A 21,553-nucleotide genomic window follows, 5' to 3' on the forward strand; every position below is an offset into this window, starting at 1 on the left:
CAGATTTGTAAAGGTTTCAGCTTTTATGTAGAATGGCAGCATACTGGAGATAGGAAGAAACCTTGGCTCCAGACCCTGTTGAACTGCAGTGTGATATTCTCTAGACCGATTTCTCAATTTATCAAAATGATTTTGAAAACAGAGTATATTGCTGGTGTTGTGCTGCATCTTCAGGCAGCTTCAGCTGCTTGTCTGTGAGACAGTTAGAAAGGAAATAATCCCTGGTTTTCTTGATGTGTAGTTTGGATTCTGAAGCAGGATTTCATTTTTCCTTGTGGTCTCTTCCAGTTCTCTGTTTCTAAGTCACAATCTTGCCCCTCGGTGAACACAGTGGGCCTCCCAGTTTGATGTCATTTACATAACTAATAAGCACACTTTTTACTCCATCATCCAGGCCAAAAATAAAGATATTAAATGGTATTGGACTCAAGGCAGAGGAATTGCTCTTACTCCACAACATAGGTTGGCACCGAACCATTGATAACTATGCTACGATTAAGATTTCACTTAAGCACCGATTTCATTAAGATAAATGATTTGCCATTTCACTTCCTGCTTCTATAACCTACATAGAGAGGGAAATTTTTCCACTTTGACATATGTCAATCATACTAAAGTCATGTTATGTTATCGTAGTCACAGTGTGGTGAGGGTACTAGTTCACCTCTTTGCTCAACTATGGCAGGTTTGCTGTAAAGACTACTGCAACCTTTGTAGAAGACCTATGGTAACATCAACACACAAACTTGCTGTGAATCAGACAGGAGTATGTTTCCTCTCCAAGCTCCAAAACTGAACTGCCCTTTCTAGCTTTTACCAGAGTTAATACAAGAACAGAAAAAATATCAGGTAAAAGTATCAGCTGATGCTGGCAGTATTGAAGACTGGACAAGTGTAAGATCAGGTCAAGATTTAATGATACTTCTCCATACTTGGCTCATCTCCAGCAGCAGACAGCTCAGAGATTTTCTGAGCCAGGCCTGGCAGAGTCCTCAGGCGAAAATTTACACAGCCTGGCTGCATGCTACTGGTTAACTGCTAGCTTCCTATGTTTCTGTAGAACCTGAAAAATTCTAGCTTCTTTTATTTATTTATTTATTTTTCCTTTTCACTGGAAGAAGCAGTGAACAATTGGTCCTTACTTCTCTATACTTGAGATATCCTTCCTCAGTCATGTCTTACCATAATTAATTTTCCTATCCTAATTAAATGTACCTTGCATGGATTCTTTTCCAAATTCCTGAGCATTCTTCCCCAGACATTACTTGTTACTACATTGTCTTGATGACAACAGGGTCAGTGAGAGAGGATAGCACACAAGTGTTCAAAATGTATGCACATCAGGAATTTCTATAATGGCATAACAAAAGCTCTCAGTTAGTTGTCTATCCTGTGTTGTCACAAGGTTTCAGGGGAGAACTGTCTGACTGAAGCCTCTTGTCTTTTCTTAAAGTGTAGAATTGAACAGCTTTTGGGGTGTTATTATAAGCCAGATTTATGATTCTCAGGCCTGTTGGTAGAGTACAGTTATGATTTGTGAAATTAGAATTTTATTAGAAAGGAGGATTGCAGCCCACAAACTGGAAGAAACATCTGAGAAAGAAGTAAGTCTAGAAAGCAAAAAGAAGAGTAAAAGTCTTTTCTAAGTCTTTTTTTTTTTTTTTTTTTTTTTTAATTAGAGGGCTTATCATATAACCAGTTTCTGAGGAAATACAGTAGTGAGGGACAAATACTGGTTTCCAGCTTACACAGGCAATGCATGCAGACATAATGCATACATAATTGCATATTAATCTCCTTAATATATTTACCAAGTTCTATCCTGAAACCACAGAGGTGTTTTTAACAACCTTTAATAACAGAAGACCGAGCTAGAAATTTTCTGATGATTAAGAAATATATATACATATATATATATATGGCTCTACCCTTTACATGGGCTGATAGTGATAGGACTAGGGAGGCCCTACAGAGGGACCTGGACAGGATGGATTGATGGGCAGAGGCCAATGGGATGCAATGGGATGATGTTCAACATGGCTAAGTGCTGGGTCCTGCACTTTGGTCACAACAACCCCATGCAGCGTTATAGGCTTGTGGGAGAGTGGTTGGAAAGCTGTGCAGAGGAAAAGGATCTGGGGGTGATGATTGATGCTTATCTGAACATGAGCTGGCAGTGTGCCCAGGTAGCCAAGAAGGCCAACGGCTTGTATCAGGAATTGTGTAGTCAGCAGGACCAGGGAGGTGATCGTTCCCCTGTACCATTCCCCTCACCATTCCCCTCTGGTGAGGTGGCACCTCGAGTACTGTGTTCAGCTTTGGGCCACTCACCACAAGAAGGACATAGAGGCCCTGGAATGTGTCCAGAGAAGGGCTACAAAGCTGGTGAAGGGCCTGGAACATAAGTCCTATGAGGAGCGGCTGAAAGAACTGGGGTTGTTTAGTCTGGGGAAGAGGAAGCTCTGGGGAGACTATACTGCTCTCTACAGCTATCTGAAAGGAAGGTGTGGGAAGCTGGGGGTCAGCCTCTTCTCTCAGGTAACTAGTGATAGGACTAGAGGCAATGGCCTCAAGTTGCACCAGGGGAGGTTTAGTTTAGAAATTAGGAGACGTTTCTTCTCAGAAAGAGCAGTTAGACATTGTAATGGGTTGCCCAGGGGGGTGGTGGAGTTACTGTCCTTGGGGGTGTTCAAGGAAAGGTTGGACCTGGCTCAGGGACATGTTTGAGTGGGTGACATTGGTAGTAGGGTGATGGTTGGACCAGATGATATTGAAGGTCTTTTCCAGCCTTAATGATTCTATGATTCTATGACAAGGGGGAATGGTTTTAAGCTAAAAGAGAGGAGATTTAGATTAGGAGGAAATTCTTTACTCTGAGGGTGCTGAGGCACTGGAACAGAGAAGCTGTGGATGCCCCATCCCTGGAGGTGTTCAAGGCCAGGCTAGCTTTGGGCAGCCTGGTCTGGTGGGAGGTGTCCCTGCCCATGACAGAGGGGTTGGAACTAGATGGCCTTTAAAGTCCCTTCTAAGTCAAACCATTCTGTCATTCTATGATGTTATGATTTTGTGATTCTATGAACTCTCTACATCTTACATGAATTACTGTCCATTTAACACTCAATTAGTTCAATACCAACCATATCCTTCAGTTTACATGGATTTTCTCTCTATTGTTGGAGAAAAATGTACTTTCTCATTTCCCTACACTAAAAAACAAAATAACAAAACAAAACAAACAAGCAAAAAAAAAACCACAAGCAAAGCTTTTTTGCCTCCTCTTATATGTTTCATTCTTAATTACTTTGATCTAGTTTATATTTGCTCCCATTCCCTCTTGAATTAATCTAAAGATAGATAAGCAGAATAGTGCACAGTTATTCCAGACTGGAAGGCTCTTCAGAGATTCCTCTTGCTCAAAAAGCTCTCTGACAATGGCCTTGCTATGTTAGATCTACTTCACAAGTATTTCACAAGATGTGGTGTAAGATTACAGCTGTTCTTTTATTGCCTAGCTTCATGATACTGCATGATACAGACATTTTGTCATTTTATGATAACTGATTCCCTAAGATCACTCACCTTCCTGTTTGGAAGTTTTGTCTTATAGCAAAAATTCCTCTTAGTCCAAGTCCATCAGTGTGTAGTACTTCACTCTTGTACTGTTACATTTACTACATAGACCTTTTTTGCATGTTCAGGATTATTCAATCCTTCATAATGCTTTCCTGTCTTTCTCTGTAGCAACACTTTCTAATTTTGTTAGCAAAAATCACCATATGCTCTTTTTTTTTTTTTTGGTCAAAATCACTAGTGAAGCCTTGAATAAAGACTTTTTGAATAAAAAGCATCAGTAAAGTTTTATAATGCTCAGATAAATTTCAGTTAACTAATCATAACTAATTAATTTCTTCATATTAAATCACATAAAATTCTTTAATGGAGTCCTGAGAAATTGCATTGATTTTGATTGTCTTAGAAAATTATTCATCTAAAAAGCCATTGTACTGGTTCAATAAAATGCAAAATGGGTGAATACATGCAACATTTCAGTTTCCATGTACTTCCATATTTTTAATCGTTCTTGAAGTATTCTAAAGCCTTGCACACTACTACAAGAAACACATTGTGTAGTTGCCCCGATAATTTTTATTTTCTGTTTCATAAATGTATATCCTGTGTTGACTGTTTTCCAGTTGTACCTTCCCTGATTTAACAGATTTATTAGAATTTCTGCTGTTGGACATACATGTTCATGTGTGAGTGCATGCAGTATTGCAAGGAGATTATTTGTCTCCCCCAACCTGAGTACATTAAGTTGTTTGACTTTTGGTTTCCACTTCAGCAATTGTAATTTCCTTTTCCACATTCCCATAGCTATCTGTTGCCTCTGTTCTACTTTCAGTATCACCATTCTTAATAAAAAATTATCAAAAACTTCTAGGAACACAACTAGTGACCCATGCTTGGCACACTGAAATCATCAAGTCATCAAGTCCAGACTTTCATAATCACAGGCAACAGCATAATCTAGAAAAGATTCCAGGATATCTGTGCCAAACTCTGCTTTAAACAACACTGTCCACAGAACTCTTCCAAGTATCTGATAATTTAAGACATATAGTATAAAAGATAAAAAACAAACAAACATACAAACAAACAAAAAAACACATGTAGTATACCATGGGAAAAATATAGGAGAAAACAAACCCATTTATAAGGTCAAAGGACTCTGCAGTGGGAAAAAATCACTTTGTTTGTGCCATTGAACTCCAGGAGATTTTTAATATTATTAGGGAATGGTCTTGCCCTAGTCAACATGCCCAAAATATGGTGAGTTTTTGACTCTATTAAAAAGGTCATTAACGGCTGCTGTTTCCATTTGTTTTCCCTCCTATGCAAGAGGATAAATCTTTTTGGTTCCCGCTGCAGACCAAGATAAACTCTGAAGTCTTGGTTTAATAAATACTATGCAATAAACATAATCAATAGAAAGAAAACACTTGCGCTTTTCTTTTTAGAAGGCTTTAAATCTCTGTCCTAGTCACTATGTACAACAAAAGCCCTCATGTTCTTATCTTGTTTTTTCTTTAGTTATGTGCTGAAGACTCTGGCCTAATTACAAGAAGCTTAAACACAATCCATAATTGCATTCTACCAGCAGAATACCATTATAAAATGTTTACACTGAACAATTTTATCTCAGAAAAGCCCTTTTTCTGAGAAAAGATTTGGGATCTTGACTATGTGACAGGTGATGTCTTCTGCAGAGAAAGTATAAACCTGAATTCTATTCATGTCCCTTTAAATTCTTAATAATGTAAACTGAATGTAGCTGGAGGAAGAAAACTAGTCCTAAGATACTCTTAAAAGAATATCTGTCCAATATCAGATTTATCCAATAATGCTTGTGATTTATCATATGGCCAACTTTGGCCTCTTTTATTTTTTTTAATTGAAAAGAAAAAAAAAAAAGAAGTTTAAAGCACTTCTTAACTGAGGGATAATTTAAGAGAATTCTAATTTAAATATGCTTTTTTTTTTTTTTTTGTCATGTCCATCCATATGATTTTCTATGCTCCAATGACTATAAATTTAATATCTTCAAAATATTTTACTGGTCTTGTTAGTGATCTTTGATTATATTTACCAGAAACTATTGCTACCTCATAATTAATTCTTACACAACCTGAATACATTGTTAAAATCTGAGGGCATTGTAAATGGAAAACTTGTCAGAAAATTGTCTCCCTGTGAAACAGAAGAAGAGAGAAAAAAAAACAAACAAACAAAAAAAAACAAACAACAAAAGACATCAACAACACACACACAAAAAAAGATTTTTAAATGTCATTATCTATATATTATACTAGGAGTTTGTCTTACAGCAGCTTTGGTATTTGCTCTCACTGCTTTTTCTTGGTGTTTAGAGCATCACCTTCATCACTGAATTTAGTTGATCTAATTGGAATTTTATCTCACTTTCTTTCTCACTCCTGTCAGGAACGCTTGGTGCTGGCACGTATGGCAATGCATGAGAGGAAAGGCTTATTTTAAGAAATTCTTTGACTTTTCATCCTCATTGTTACAACAGCCATCAAACTCTAATTTACTCTTTGTGGGCTCTGATTATTCCACAGCTCAAGATGGACAGAAAGAAAAATAATTTGGTCATTTCACAGGGAGAAAGTCTGTACTCCCAAAACAAAAGCAGTCAGATAGCTAGCTCAAAATAAATAGACTGTAGACTGACATCTTACCTCTCTTCCCCAACTCCACTCTTCCTGCTGCCTCCTCACCTCCTCTTTCTGCTCTCCCGTCATCGTCCTTCCTTCCAAGTACCATTCTCTCCCCCATGCTACCCTTCTGTGGTGGCTTTTCGAGAGTCCAGTGAAAGTGCTTTGTGAAACAAGAGGGTCAATCTAACCTTCATTTTTTTTAGAGAATTAACAGATCAAGAACTAAGGGTGGAAAGTAATATTTGAAAACTACCTGTAAGGAAACAAGAGGAGAAGAGAAATAAAATCTCATTCTCATAATCCCTCCCTTCTAAAATGTTGACACTCTCCCTCAACCTACATACTTAGTCTACTGAAAAGAAAAAGAAAAAGATAAAGAAAAAGAAAAACAAGAAAAAAGAAATGATCTGGCAATCAAAATTACAAATTCAAATGCAAACAGACTGTTAAGTCAGAAAGTTGACAGGCCACGATTTACAGGGATTTTAGCTGGACAGTTAATTTTTATAAAGATATTTAAAGGATATAAAAGTACAAACAAAACAACAGCTTTTGGTAAGAAACAACAGTTGTTGCTAGTGAATAAATAAATCCACTCTTTAAAAAAGATTTGTTTCTGACATGGTCTTTTTCAGCCAAGCTTGGACACTCACGGATAAGTTTGTTCCCTACATTTTTGTATTCACTAACAAGCTTTTATTTTGGTTTTTATTCTCCTTTGAATTTACACATGGGATAGAACACTCAAAATTTTACTTTTTTTATTTTTCTGCCAATGGACATTACTTAGTATTATGTAATTTTTTTTTCTTTAACTAACTATAACCACTATATGGTAGAAAAGTATATTTAAAAATGTATAGTGTTCATGCTTCAACAGACAAATATGAAATTCAGATTTAATTTTGAAACTTTTCTAATCTACATTTTTGTCTTTTAATCCTGCATTGGTCTTTGCAGATTTAGGAGATTTAAAACTCTCGTGTGTTACAATACCTGGATACAAAACTTAACCAAGAAAGAAATTCAACCTTTATCAATTTTAAAAAATTCCCAATTTCATCTATCCAAATCATCCCTGTGTAAGCCATCTCTTAACTTCATTTTCACTTCAAAAAAGTATTAAAAAAAGAAAAAGTAGTTGACGTACCTTATTGGTGTTCGATGACTGCTCATCTTTGTATGATGAAAATACACCTTTAAAAACATTTAAAACATATGCACAGTAAATTGGTGAGCTAAAATCTCTCAAAGACATATTTTGGCATCATATTATCCTGTTGCCTATTAAGCAATTATGGAAAAGAACACTGACTACACCACAGATGTTTTCTAATTAAGTGGATCAAGGAAGACACAAATGCTAATGACTCTTTATTTTTGTTTTATGTGTTATTTATAATCTGTTGTGCTATATATACACTAAGTCAGTAAAGTACAAATCTATATTCAACTCCCCTAAGAAACAGTTTCTTCAAAAATATTTGCTTGAAACTTTATGTTTCAGAACTATAATTTAATGTAGACCAGATGTGAGCCTTTTGGAGTCAGCCCATGGTCTGCAGTTCTATATTCCTTCCCTAATGTTTTAATTTCTTCTAGAATTATCCTTTCTTGCTGTTTTGATTTCAGCATCCTATAATCTTCTTTGTAATGGTGTTTCAACACATGAGTATTTATTCATTTTTATCAAACAGGTGAATATTACAAGCTTTTGCTTGGTTTTAGCATTGTCTACATTTATCTCCAGACAATATTTGCTAAACATTTGTATAAAATCTCTTAATATATCTTCAGATCTTTTCCTGACCAACAGAACAAAGTTATAGGTGGACTTTAGTTTGAACCAGAGTAAACTGTGAGACTGATGTCCCAGTTGTCCCCACTTACCATCACTGAGTCATCCTGGAGTGTACAAACTGAATTTCTTTAGCTTGAACTAAGCTGGAAGACCAGGGGTACATCTAATTTTCTTCAGCCTCAAATGGACATTCAATCCACATGACCTGACTAGCACTGGCCCAAAATGAAATCTCCAAAACTTGGAGTTGTGCCTTTAGGCACAACTTTAGCCTCCTTTCACTCCATTAACCCGTTCTTTTGGATCTCCCTGCCTGCCAGCATAAACCCATGCTATATCACCCAAACAACAAACACTAGGGATGGAGTTGTCTTTCACTGCAGTACCATTTTCTGGTTTTGAGTAATCTGAGTAACTAAACATTTATGGTAAGTGTTACAAAGAGAAAGTTCTGTTCTTTGGTTGATAATATCATAGCAAAATTCTGAATTGGCTGTAGGTGAACCATTTAACCAGTGAAAAAAGGACAGAAACCCCAGTTGGAATTTTGAAAGCTTCATCTATGAGGCATATGTATGAGTATCAGAAGCAAAACTGAAATCAGATAAGCATGAGATATAAAGAGAAGCTTCTAGCAGAGCAGTATGATGACACAGGCAGAATGAAAGGACTCTTAATGAATAAATGGACTATTCTAAAAATGACCAGGGATGTCCTTGAGGACAAAGGAGGATGAACATGTCACAGAAGAGTAACATATTTAACTCTGAGGTTCTGCTTCCTTCAGATACAGTCAGTAGAAAGACTCCCTATTAGTTTAATTAGGTTTGAACTAAACCCTGTTAGTCATTTTAACAAGCAAATGGCAGCATAAGCATTTTGTAGGTTGATATGCACTTAGGATTTGTCATCCCAGCCCTGCTGAATTCTGTTGAGTTTATGCTGTTGGTTCTAGTGTATCCATAAACTTCAGCCATGCTGACATCTAAACAAGAAAATTAAGCATTGTCAGGATGCTGATAGTCTAAATGATTAAATTCTTATGGCAGTCACTGTTATTCTTTTTGCCTTGATCAGCTGTTACTAACCCAAATATTTCCCATGTAGAGTTTGGGCATAAGGCCAGCCCTGGAAGTGTTGTCAGCTGGCAGTTGTACACTGCTCTGGGTACCAGAATATCATTATGTAGCATGATCATGACCAGAATGTGTCAACGGCCCAGCCTGAGAAAATGGAACCTGGCAATATTTAATTTCCTAATATAGATTAGCTGTTGAGTTGAAGAATGTACTTTGTGCTTCATCTGGCTCATTTTAATGAAATGGTCTGAGAGGGGTAGGATATAAGAATCAACCCTTTTAATTTTTACTTATTATCACTCAAATTGGGATATCTGTAATATCTATGTTAATATAGACTAGTGCAGCATACAAACGATCATTATGATTTCACTGAAAATTTATATAAAAAAACACTAGGCCTTATTTATTTATTTATTTATTTATTTTGCAATGAAGTTCCTATGTTTAGAGACTTTGAAATTTGAGAGGAGCTCTATTCAGAACAAGGCACTTGATTCCAGAGTGATGAGCTCAGAAGAACTAATTTGGCAATGAAAGCGATGTGCTGTCAAAGTGCCATTCACTAAGGGGTATTCTGTCTAGGGAGGGGGATGCTAGTTACATGACACTGTACATACATACATACATATTTAAAAGAACTTCAGATGTATTTACAGTCAGGAGCACATTGAATGCTGCTTCTTTGTAATGGCTTTTCTGGCTTTCATAATTTTGGATATTGTGTTTTCAGACTTGTGCTGAGGAGTACTATAAGAAACTCTTGATATTTACGAGCAGTAGTGAATTCTTGATGCCTGTAAAATAGCAATTAAAAAGTCCAGAATGATATAATCCTCATCAGTGCACCCACCTGAATTAGTAGATAATAATAGAGGTAAATTGTGTGGACGGTCATGGTGCAAATTCCATTCCTTTCAAATTATATTAAACTTAATGACATTTTTAAGGATGCAAATGGTTAATGAACAAATCTCTTTGAATTAAAAATGTAACAAAAGCTTTGTGAACACATAAAAGTGATTTGTTGATAGGTAGCTCTCTGCTCCAACACCTTTACAGTCCAGCTGAGTCTAAACAAAGAAATGTGTCAGTAGAATGGCCTCTATCATATGCTAATGACAGAAAACATCAGGAATTACAGAATAATGTGGATTTTAGAGAAGAGGCTGGAGTTAGAGATCTGGAGATCATAGAGAAACTACGAATGTACTTGAAGATCTAACAGATTAGAGCAAAAATCGAAGATCATGCATGCAGGAATTTCAGAAGGGAGTTGGGAGTTCATGGAGACCCAAAAGTCCTAGGTTCTCTCATATTATTTTGCCTGGGGAAAAAAAAAAAAAAAAAAGACTGAGGTTGATGCTGAAAGAATCATCTGTAGGCAATCCTCCAAGTAAGTGTTTGGTGCTCAGTGATGGGTTGGCCAAAGAATTCCTGGGAAATTACAGCTAAGTGGGGAAATGTAGTTTGGATTGTTCATCCTTGAGTCATGGATCCTGTGAGCCCAAGTGATTTGCGTGTCTAGCATGTCAGATCCATGAATTATGTAAAGATTTAAATGTAAAATGCTACATTTATTAAAGCTGCAGATGGATGTTAGAATAACATTATAAAAGGAAAACACATTTTTAAGGTTACACGGTATGAATCCTCACTAGCAGATACACTTTCTCAGTAGTCTCTGAGGCTGGTTAACAAGACTCTACAATCATTTCCAGGCCATACTTTCAAGGATTCTAAAACTTCATCTTTCTTGCTTCTATTTTGACAAATACTAGAATTCTTCACTATGAGGGTGGTAGCTGGAATAGGTTATCTAGAGAAGTTTATGTCCCATCCCTGGAAGTGTTGAAGATCAGGTTGGATGGGGCTTTGAGCAACCTGGTCTGGTGGAAGGTGTGCCTGCCCATGGCAGGAGATTTGGAAGTAGGGGATCTTTAAGGTCCCTTCCAAACCAAACCATGCTGTGATTCTATGAACTTCAGTGTCTTGATTTTTATAGTACAGCCTAGTTACCATGTTCTCACCTCCTGCCTTACTTACAAGTTTCTTCAGCATAGTGGCATGTTTCTATAAGTGCAGTACCATGAGAAGCATAAATTGTACAAGCTCCTTTCAATTTATATTTAGCTTGCTTTGCAGAGAAGCTATATATGGCATAGCATAAGATTGATCTGAGAAAGGATGTGACCTTTCCTTTCCCCCAGCCACTCCACATATTTTGTTAGATTTACAGAAATCATGCAGAGCTTTGTCATGGGGACTAACAAGGGATGTCCACTAGAAATCTACTTGTAGACAGCTTCCAGAGATGGTGAAGAATAAGACCTTAATGTGTTATTTAATTAGAGAAAAACTGTAAAACACCTTTCTGGTGCATCAAAATGCAATCCTAGGATTCAGTAGAAGGTATATTCCTGGTAACACTAATGTCACACTAATTGACAGCTATTCATTGATGGATATCTGCAGCAGTGTTAATGGGTAAAGCAGAAGTGATGCCACTGTGCAAGACATAAAGCAGTAATTAGGATCATAAAGAAAATTAATTTAACTTCAATAGGACTGAGAAGAATTCCTAAAAAGAGATGGGGAACACAGAACACATAATTTATTTCTTGATTAAAGGCAGCAGTAGCCTGGCTTATTTAACTGAGCTTAATATTCCTCAAACTCTGATAATGAAATATTTCAAAAGGGGTCACAGAACATTAGAAGTAGTCAGCACCAGCAGCTCAGTCCATGGCAGTAATTATTGGCTGAAAATACTTTTGCTATGTTAAGAACTGATCATTTAATTGTTGGCAGCACCAAAATTTAATACATTGCACACAGAAAAATATGGTTATGAAACAGGTTATGAAAAATAGAGAAGAAAGAACAACAGGAAAATAACCCCAGGTGTCCATCATCAAGACATCTGTAAATACTTTTCCTGCATCATGTGAGAATCATGTGACAATGAGGCTGCTCTGATGACCTAAGAGGTCTCACTCTAATGTATCAATAACAAGCCATTTCTCTTCTCCTTCAGTGCATAGTATAGCTCTGGCATAACTACTTTTTTATTTGTAATTTTTGCTGTTTATTTTGGATTTTTCTTGGTTATGATCCAGCTTTCACTTGTTATCATATACAAGGTCCTTTAAACATGTTTGTCCTTTGATCTATGCCCCATCTTCTGACTAGGATGAACTCCTAATATAAAATCTGTCTGTAATGCTTACCACTGCCAGAAGTCTTTCAAACAATTCTTGACAACTAGTATATTGTGCCTCTCCTTTCTTATTTTATAATGGTCTTACTACAGATGTTATCTTAATCTGTTGTTTCTCTGGAGCTCTGGCCCCCTTTAATCTGTGTTTAGGTATCAGTAGGGCAAAGTACAATGTAAATCTTAACAACTCGGGTTGTTGCCACAGTACTCAGAAATAATAGCTTCAGCAAATAGCACTGCGCATTTGCAAAGCTAAGCATTTAAGTGTTAAGAAATGCCAGAATCAGTATATCTCTACATCCTTAATTAGATTTATAATACATTTGTCACATGTATGATCACAGACATTTTTAAAATTATTATTTAGTTTTACACTCTCATCTATATTTTTCAGCAAAAATTATGCAGCCCTGCTGTGACTGCCTCAGAGTTGTGCTGCTAACGAATATTCTTACGTTAGGTTCTCTGCCTTGTTGCAGATTTGAAAGCAAGTTTGGAATTTGAAGATTGGTAAGTAGTAGAAAGATGAATACGGAGGTGTACCTTTGCTAAAAGATAGGAGAAGGTGAGAAATAGGGAATCCAACACTCTTGATTTATCAAGCAGCTCAAGCAGGAGAAAATCCTGTGTTTTCTTGCAAACTTACTAGTGCTCTTTGTTTCAAATATTGTAGCTTGGCTGGCAGAAGCCTCCACTGAGCCTCCACTCAGGCTCATTACATGTGCAGAGAAAAAATGTAGCAGCCTGGTCTAAGTGCTAGAGTTTGGGACCAAGCATGAGTGCTAGCACATGCTGCCTCTGTGTTGTGATATATAATAATATTCTCAAACTTTCACCATACATAACAATTTGGGGGGTGTTTCTAAAATCATGAGTTGGGGGGGTGGAGTGGAACAGAGTTCCTTGGGTTCCCCAGGAAATGGGTGATGCAGACCGAGCTGTAGCATGGTTTGGCAGGACCCCAGCATGCACCATTGTGAAAGTAGCAGGTAATTGCAGCTGTAGTCTCAGTCACCCACCCAAGATACACTGATGGTCAGTAGCACAACAAATGAAGATATTTTAAGCCCTAGCTTGAGAATCTTACTGCTAAACCATTCTAGAAAAGATTGCATGTGTCTATCACCTTTTCACAATAAAGGAATGCTTTAAATGAATACTTTTATTCATGGAAACTACACTGCGTATGCTGTCTACATAATCAAAAACTATCGGGTAGTTTATGCATCCTCCATAGTACTTATCCTTGTCAAGAAAACATTTGTATAATGTGTCATCTCAAATTAGCTTTGGGGGTCTGTGTTTATGAGCACTAGGATTATTACATTTTACATGCAGATAATTGTATAGTATTCTAAAGCAGGAATTACTCTCTTTCAGTCACGAAAATAATTCAACTGCATGATCATAGCATTGGCAAAACTGCAAGATAGATGCCTGTCACTTCTCTCCAGAATTTCAATGGCAAAAAATAAGTGTAACTGGTGAGGGGAAAAAAATATTCCACTTCCTTGATACTTGGGAGAAATCTAGTGTGATCAATACCATCAACAAAATTATGTTGGTTTTAAGCCACTGGAAGCAGATGATAATCAGGTATAGAGGCTGTATTGCAGGTAAAGCAAATGTAACAAGACAACACCATATTTTGACAACACCCTTTTTTCAATATTCTTCACTTTGCTGAAATTGAAACAGAAGTCATATATGTGTGTGCATATATATATAAGAGATTAATACAAATACACCCTTACTCTACAGTATTCCTATGTTTGATGACCATTACATATTTTTTAATGAAGAATGACTTCATTCTGCTCTGTTGTGGGAATGTGCAATGCCTTCATCTTCTGCTTAGAATATTCTTTCTGATGCTCAAGGATCAAGCATTTAATGAGCCTTTCAATATTATCTATTCACTGTAAGTGGTAGAGTAAAAGCTTCATGGAAAAGAGTCTATTTGATCTAATATATATATTTTTATATGCTATTATGAATTCCATATTATGCCTTTTGATGTAGATTCCCATATGTGATCCTTATGGAGCACTTTATAATTATTTCATTGTGGTACTAAATCATTCCCAATCAACAAATAGGATTATGATTTTAAAAATATGATTTGGGCATTTCAGAATGCATGGAAGAAAAAACACAAAAACCAAACAGTTATGTTTATTTTGATGCACAATGAATTTGAAAGTTTTTCAAAAATGACATTACCAGCATTAAATAAAAGAGAGGGAAAATGTAGATTCTGAACCACTTGGAAATTTAATGCAAATCAGCTATGATCAAATACCTTACTAGTGCAGTACTGAAAGTATCTAGCTTTGTACTGTACACTTAAAGTAATCCAAACTGGTAGAAGTAATCCATTCAAACATCATTTGAAAATTACAGTTATAATACTCTAGCTATTTTTTTTCTTCCCTTTCATCGAAAAAACATATAATCAAAATGATTATTTTAACATATATATGTTTATTTACACACACATTCAAAGATTATATCTTCTAGGGATCAGTTCTGCTCCTAGTGCAGGTCACTTTATACATGTGGTTTGAAAGATATAATTTAGCACTTGTCTATAAAATGTTCATTTTATTTACCTAACAAGTAGTTTGATTCCTTGACCAATTATATTTTAATCTTTCAGCCTATCCCAGTCATTTGGTGAGAACAATAACTTAATATCTCTGAATGATAACAGGTAACATAAGATTTCCTTCCTTCCTTCCTTCCTTCCTTCCTTCCTTCCTTCCTTCCTTCCTTCCTTCCTTCCTTCCTTCCTTCCATAAAAGTATAATATTGCATATAGGTCTAGCACTTGGAATATAGATATAAACATGAGAAATGTTACAGATTTGACAGTCTCCTTAAGTTTTCTGTACTTGGATAAATAACTGAATAAATGCTTCATGCTTCCATGCCAGCCAGGTCTTGAAAGCATCCAATCTGTTTCAAACCCTAAGCTTTGTATAGATCCTTTCTGGCTCATTGTCTTAGGCTTTGAAACTCTGAATTTAAATTGCCTCAACTCCTGAAACTAGCACTCTGGCTAGCTGACTCTTCCTTGATGCCTGTGAGATCAGAATTTCATCTCTAGGAACAATTTGCATTTCTGTCTAGATCTTTGAGGCCATGAGATATGCTTCAAAGGGGATTTTTCTTTTTTTTTTTTCAACAAGAATTTTTAGGATTTTATTTGGAATGGATTTTAGAACCATAGCCATTTTTAGTGGCTAGGTACAGAAGAGTCACAGATCTCTACAAGCTATGGTCATCTTTTCTCTTGTGAGTAACTAGCCCCAACCTACCTGTCAATGTAAACAAGTGTCTCTGATTCATTATTTTGCATCTTCTTTCTGATCACATGGCATGTTTTTGCAATAAGAAAGTGCAGCTAACTGAGCATATAATAAACATTGAGCAATTGTGTTTGTGACCCACTGATCAACTTCACATTTTAGAGGGTCACACTAATACAAACTGTGAAGACAAACTTTACTTAGATTTTCTATTCTCTTTGGAAACTAGGCTTCTGAACAGCCTAAAAAAGTCCCTGCATCGCACTACCTAGTTCCTGTGGTAGTGCAGTTAGATCAGCCCTGAAATAGGCTCTGCATACCTCTGCCCTGAAATACTGCTTTTATAAGTGAGAGAACTTTCTGTCATTAGAATAAGGTAGCTTTCCTGGTATTCACAGCCCTAGAAAATCTCACTAAGAAATCAAAGCTGGTTTTTGACCAAATGTATTTCAGTTCACCTGCATCTGCATTTCACGTTCTTAATAGTGGTTCTTAAACTATCTGGGGAAAGCCCCTTTAATCCAATTCTATATGGATATAGCCCTTCCTGGACTAATAGATCCGTCAGTAAGTGCTGAAGTTCTCTCTATTGACATCTTAATTTGGGTGCAGCATTTAAGGAGGAGCTAGAAATGACTTGACAAACTTGTTTTCTGGGTTGCTCTGATCAGGCTGCTAAGACTTCAGACTTGAGGCTACAAAATGCTAAATTTGACATGCATACATGTATGTTGTCTCTTACCTCGGCACTATTTTATCTGGGTATGTCCAGTATTATTACGCATTTATGGAGACAGGAAACTTTTGCATGTCATCAGAAGAAAAGTTTTTTTTTGGGGGGAAAGAAAATTCATTTTCACTTTAAAGTAAAAGGAATGTTTTCATCTATGCTGGAACCTGTAACAGTAGTGATAGCAAATAAGATTGTCTTCAGGATCTAGATTGTGAAGTGTGTGACCTAAGTTCCCTAGTCTTCAAGCTAATGCCTTTTCTTTGTCAGAAATGTAAGCTCTTCAATTCACCTAATTCTACATAATTGAGCAAAATGATATTGAAATAATTCTAAAAAGTTTTTCTAATGTATATCACTTAAGTGTTGTGCTCCCCCCCCCCCCCAAAAAAAAAAGGACATTTTAATTACACAACATATAACTCCATAACAAATGAGAAAGTGGTTGCAAAGCTGTTGAAATTATATTCAGCACAAGATTCCAGCCTGGAAAAAAATATTAATGCTGATAGTTTCTTTCAAATCTAATAAGTGGAACAATTGGAGTTCTAAATGATGGATGGATTCTTCTATTAATCATAAAAGACTTCCCAGAACTTACTTGTTTAGTTTAAAGTCGTTAGTTTTAGCTAGCTATAAAAAGACAAAGTAGTTGATTTGTAACTTCTTTTGTAGTACAATAGCTTTAGAATGGGGACAACTTGCCCTGGATTTTTTTTTTCAAACTCTAATTACCCTTGACAGTAAATGCACGTTAATTTTTTTATACATACCAATAACTAAAATTTTCATTTATTGATGGTTTCACTTAAGAAATACCATACAGTTTTATGGCAAAATTAAGGTAAACATTTGTCGATTTTTAAGTGTGAAAACAAGCAAACGGAGATGCAAGAGGTGCTTCTTATTCAAATAATATATCTGAGATTAACAGGTTAACATGTTGGTTTCACATTTGCTTTATGTGTAAAAGAAGAATATATTAAAAAATGTTTCAATGGTTTTCCAATGATATTTTAAATTACTCTAGAGCCCTTAAGCTAATTAGACCCCTATTTTTGGAGTAAATTTATTTGAGAATTTTACAAAACCTACAAAAGTCAAAAAGTTTTTAAACTATTCCACTTTATAAAGAACATGACAGTTTTTCTCTTAATTAGTAACGTTTTAAAATCAAAATAATTAATAAATGTCACAAATTATACTGTGTAATTTGATGTTAGTTTTCAAAAGGTACTTAAGCTTTAAAACCTGTGCTCTTCACAGAGAGTTGTGAATTTTCTTTCTTGCTTTGCTGCTTTTTCTATCCCTCTCTCAAAAAAGGAATTGAAATTGGAAATACATTCAATGACTGTATGTTAATCTCTGTAGAGAACTGAATAACCAAGTCTCTTTGGTCAACAAGAGTTTTTACCTGAATGAAAACATGACATCTGTGAAAACTTGGTGTGGATTTGAGATATTCACTGGGCGTTGGCATGTCTGTGTACATGAACACTGCTGAATAGAAGTTGTGCTTGCCAAACATAAGGGAGGTTTCCAGCATTTCACTGCACACCTCTGAGTATTTATTTCTCTATGTAGCCACAACATGCTTTTCTTATCACTTACCCACAAGCTGTGTGAACCCATAGGCAGCTTCTTTTGGTACTTAACCCACTGGTGACTGACTGTTTGAAGTGAAACACAGAAACCGTGCAAATTCTGGGGGTTTTGCTACACAATGTCTGGGATTCTTAAAATATGTGGCAGTATACCAAGAAAGAAAGAAAGAAAGAAAGAAAGAAAGAAAGAAAGAAAGAAAAGAAAGAAAAAGAAAGAAAGAAAATATTCTAATCTTTGAGTGGTAAGAGAGGTAGACAAGGGCAAAGAAGATGTGACATAACAATTCTGGACTAGAAAAAAATGGAAATACAGTATATGGACAAAAACCACAGAGAATGAAGTGTGACTCGATACTAATTCCTTCTGATATGATTTACAACTACAACATAACACTGTGTATTAAAATTGACAGACCCTGAAATTTACCTGAAGGGGACAATCATTTGCTATATTCCGTCATTTTATAAGAGACTGAGGCAGGCAGTGTGCTAGTATAAAAGGAACATTCACAATCAAGGAAGCAAGCTAACCAACATAATGCTGACAGCTGTGGTTGCATATACCAGAGGAAACAAGACAAAGCAGAAGAGGTAATGGGGATGATGGGACAGGTTTAAATCTCTTTGAAAAAAAAAAAATAAGCTTATATCACAGGTAAAGAAGAGCCATAAAACCTGTAAGATTAATAATTTACAGTTTCCATGGTAAACAATCAAACAGGCCCGCTTAAGCCCAGCTTTAAGAACATTGTCTTCCTAACAATTTTCATGTAACACAAACTTAAGTTTTACATTTAGTTTCTGAGACAGAATTAGGAGCCTTCATTAGTTTTTGTGCCACATTAATCTTTCACCAAGCATTCTGAAGATATCACAAAGATATGAAAAACTGCTGTCCTAGAGATTACCCCATTTAGTGCAGTCAACTTCTACAGAAACAGTTCATTGACCTACTACTGTAATATAAATCAGAGGTTATAAATTCTAATACTTCAGTTTTCAGACAAGAAGAAGCAATATCATTGTATCTCTTACACTTGCATATACAATCTGAAAGAACAATTACCTTGTTCTATCAACCATGAGCAATAGAGTCTGGTGCCCCCCCCAATGCACACTTGCTGGGCTATAAAACACACACATTGCAACATCCTGCCTATTGCTATTACAATTCAGTAACAGACAATATTGGGTAAAGAAGAAAAGTTCGAACAGGTTCCTTGAAGTTTAACTAAAACAATCCTAATATGCCATTAGACTCATAACAGTATCTTTAATAGATCTAGGCTGCCATGTGTTCCACCTCCACTCCATGTGTGGAGTTCATTATAGGGTTGGAGCTTACATCTGTTGCCTCATAACAGATCAATTATTGATTCATCCATGGTGAAATGCACTTTAGCTCTCTTGTCTCCTCAGTCAATCTGAAGAGACAGAGATACTTCCAGAGGGCAATTTATTCCATCTTTAGAAAGTTCTCTAAAATAAGCAGGATTTCATTGTCTACATGAAGAATTTAAATGTTAAATACACCCTTAATATTTACAAAAGCTTGTAGAGCAATCCCTGATATTTATCTTATTTTACACAAACTGAAAAGAAAGAAAGAAAGAAAGAAAGAAAGAAAGAAAGAAAGAAAGAAAGAAAGAAAGAAAGAAAGAAAAAGAAAAAGAAAGAAAGAAAAAGAAAGAAAAAGAAAGAAAGAAAGAAAGAAAGAAAGAAAGAAAGAAAGAAAGAAAGAAAGAAAGAAAGAAAGAAAGAAAGAAAGAAAAAGAAAGAAAGAAAAAGAAAGAAAGAAAGAAAGAAAGAAAGAAAGAAAGAAAGAAAGAAAGAAAGAAAGAAAGAAAGAAAGAAAAAGAAAGAAAGAAAGAAAGAAAGAAAGAAAGAAAGAAAGAAAGAAAGAAAGAAAGAAAGAAAGAAAGAAAGAAAGAAAGAAAGAAAGAAAGAAAGAGAAAATGTATACAAGGAAGTAGACATTAAATACCATGAGTAATTCCTATATAATTGTTACGGAATGCTTATAGCTTCACTACTAAAATTATTGTGAACAAATGCCACAGTAAGGTTCCTTTCCATAAATGCACTTTTAAATTAACCTGAAATAATTTTTTAAAATATAGAATGTCTGTTTTCTTCAAGATATTTAATTTGCTACCGTAGTGTTTTTATTATTGTTAACTTGTACTCAATTTCAGTTCACAGTTTGACCCCATGTCTTCTTAGGTATTTTTGCATAAAGGTCGACCACAGTATATGTACTTACCTATTCTACTCTGAATTCAGTTAGCCAGTTAGCCAGTTGACAGCACAAGCTTCCAGACAGGATGCCAGTATCCAAATCTACCTCCAGTCCTGTAATAACAAAAACATTTCTCTCAGCCTGTATCACTATTAACATCCTTTCCTTGTTGTTTTTGCTTCTGTTTTTTATATTATATCAAATAAAAGGATTTTGTGGTGTGGTAGGTGACTAACCCAAAGCACTTATTTGAAACATTCACTGCTGTACTGTGAATACCAGTTGATTCAGAACTCCCTGTACTGTGAATACCAGTCGATTCAGAAGTCTCTGAAAACACTTTTTCCCTGCAACAGTTCTAGATGGTAGGTACTCAAAGCCCTGTAACTCAGTCTTCAGAATGAATGAATGAATAAATAAATAAATATCAGTTTGAAGTAATCTGAGCTGCTTCTTCTCATTTGCTCTTAAAAGGAGAACATTGTAAAAAAGCAAATTTGCCACAAACCATTCAAATGCAAGGCTCACATGTATTTGGAAAGCTGGGAACACCTTGAGAGCAGTGGTGCAAGCTTCAGAAATTTGGGAATAACAACAGAACACTATTATGAGTTACACATACTAATAAATGTTACACACTGAGAAGTAATAATTTTCCTCTCCCTAGCTTTCATGTTCCCCTCTCACCCGTTCTTCTAATCATCTCAACCAACTGTTCATTCAGGTACATAACACAGCTGAAAAGGATGAAGGAACTAAAGGAGAAAGAAAGAGAAAACATGAGGGGCATGAGAAAACATGAGAACACATGAAGGTGGATATAAGAAGTATGGAGAGAACAAAGGGCTGGGGAAGAGCTGAGCAGTACATACCTGCAGCATGCATCGTGTAGACCTGCATAGATGCCACCCCACTCCAGACCTCTGCTCACTGCAACCTGGGGTAATCCTGTGACTACAAGGTAAGGAGAGGGCCATGGGATCAGTGGATTCCAAACACCAATATTTATTGACCATTACTGATTTGTAGAAATTGTAAAGCCATTACAATAACAATAAAAATGTAACTTCATTTGGAGTATACCTGGTAGGAATCTTATCCATTGGGTACTTGCAATCTCCAGCAACTTAAATTCAGGGTTTTCAGAAGAAAATGTGTTTAAAACAAAAACAAAAACAAACAAACAAAAGAAACAACACATAACAACACATAGATAAATCTATAAGAAGCACCACTCACCACTGTAGCTTTGTGCCACTCTGTCCACTTTTTTCCATTACAGCTTTTTGGACAGAAAAAAATCAAAAAGAAGAACTCCTCTCAGCCTCATTTC

The 21,553-nt window shown here is 35.9% G+C and overlaps 1 long non-coding RNA gene across 1 annotated transcript; it reads right to left on the reverse strand.

The window, feature by feature from the left end:
- Window positions 1-7,386: 7,386 nt before the first annotated feature.
- LOC119716024 (uncharacterized) lies at window positions 7,387-21,337 on the reverse strand. The gene is made up of 3 exons (XR_005263640.2): window positions 21,093-21,337; window positions 20,245-20,333; window positions 7,387-7,433 (listed from the first exon to the last, which is right to left on the reverse strand). It is a non-coding gene; the product is annotated as an uncharacterized lncRNA (long non-coding RNA).
- Between the last annotated feature and the right edge of the window lie 216 nt (window positions 21,338-21,553).

The sequence above is a fragment of the Anas platyrhynchos genome, chromosome 2 (genome assembly GCF_047663525.1).
Source record: "Anas platyrhynchos isolate ZD024472 breed Pekin duck chromosome 2, IASCAAS_PekinDuck_T2T, whole genome shotgun sequence".
NCBI lineage: Eukaryota > Metazoa > Chordata > Aves > Anseriformes > Anatidae > Anas > Anas platyrhynchos.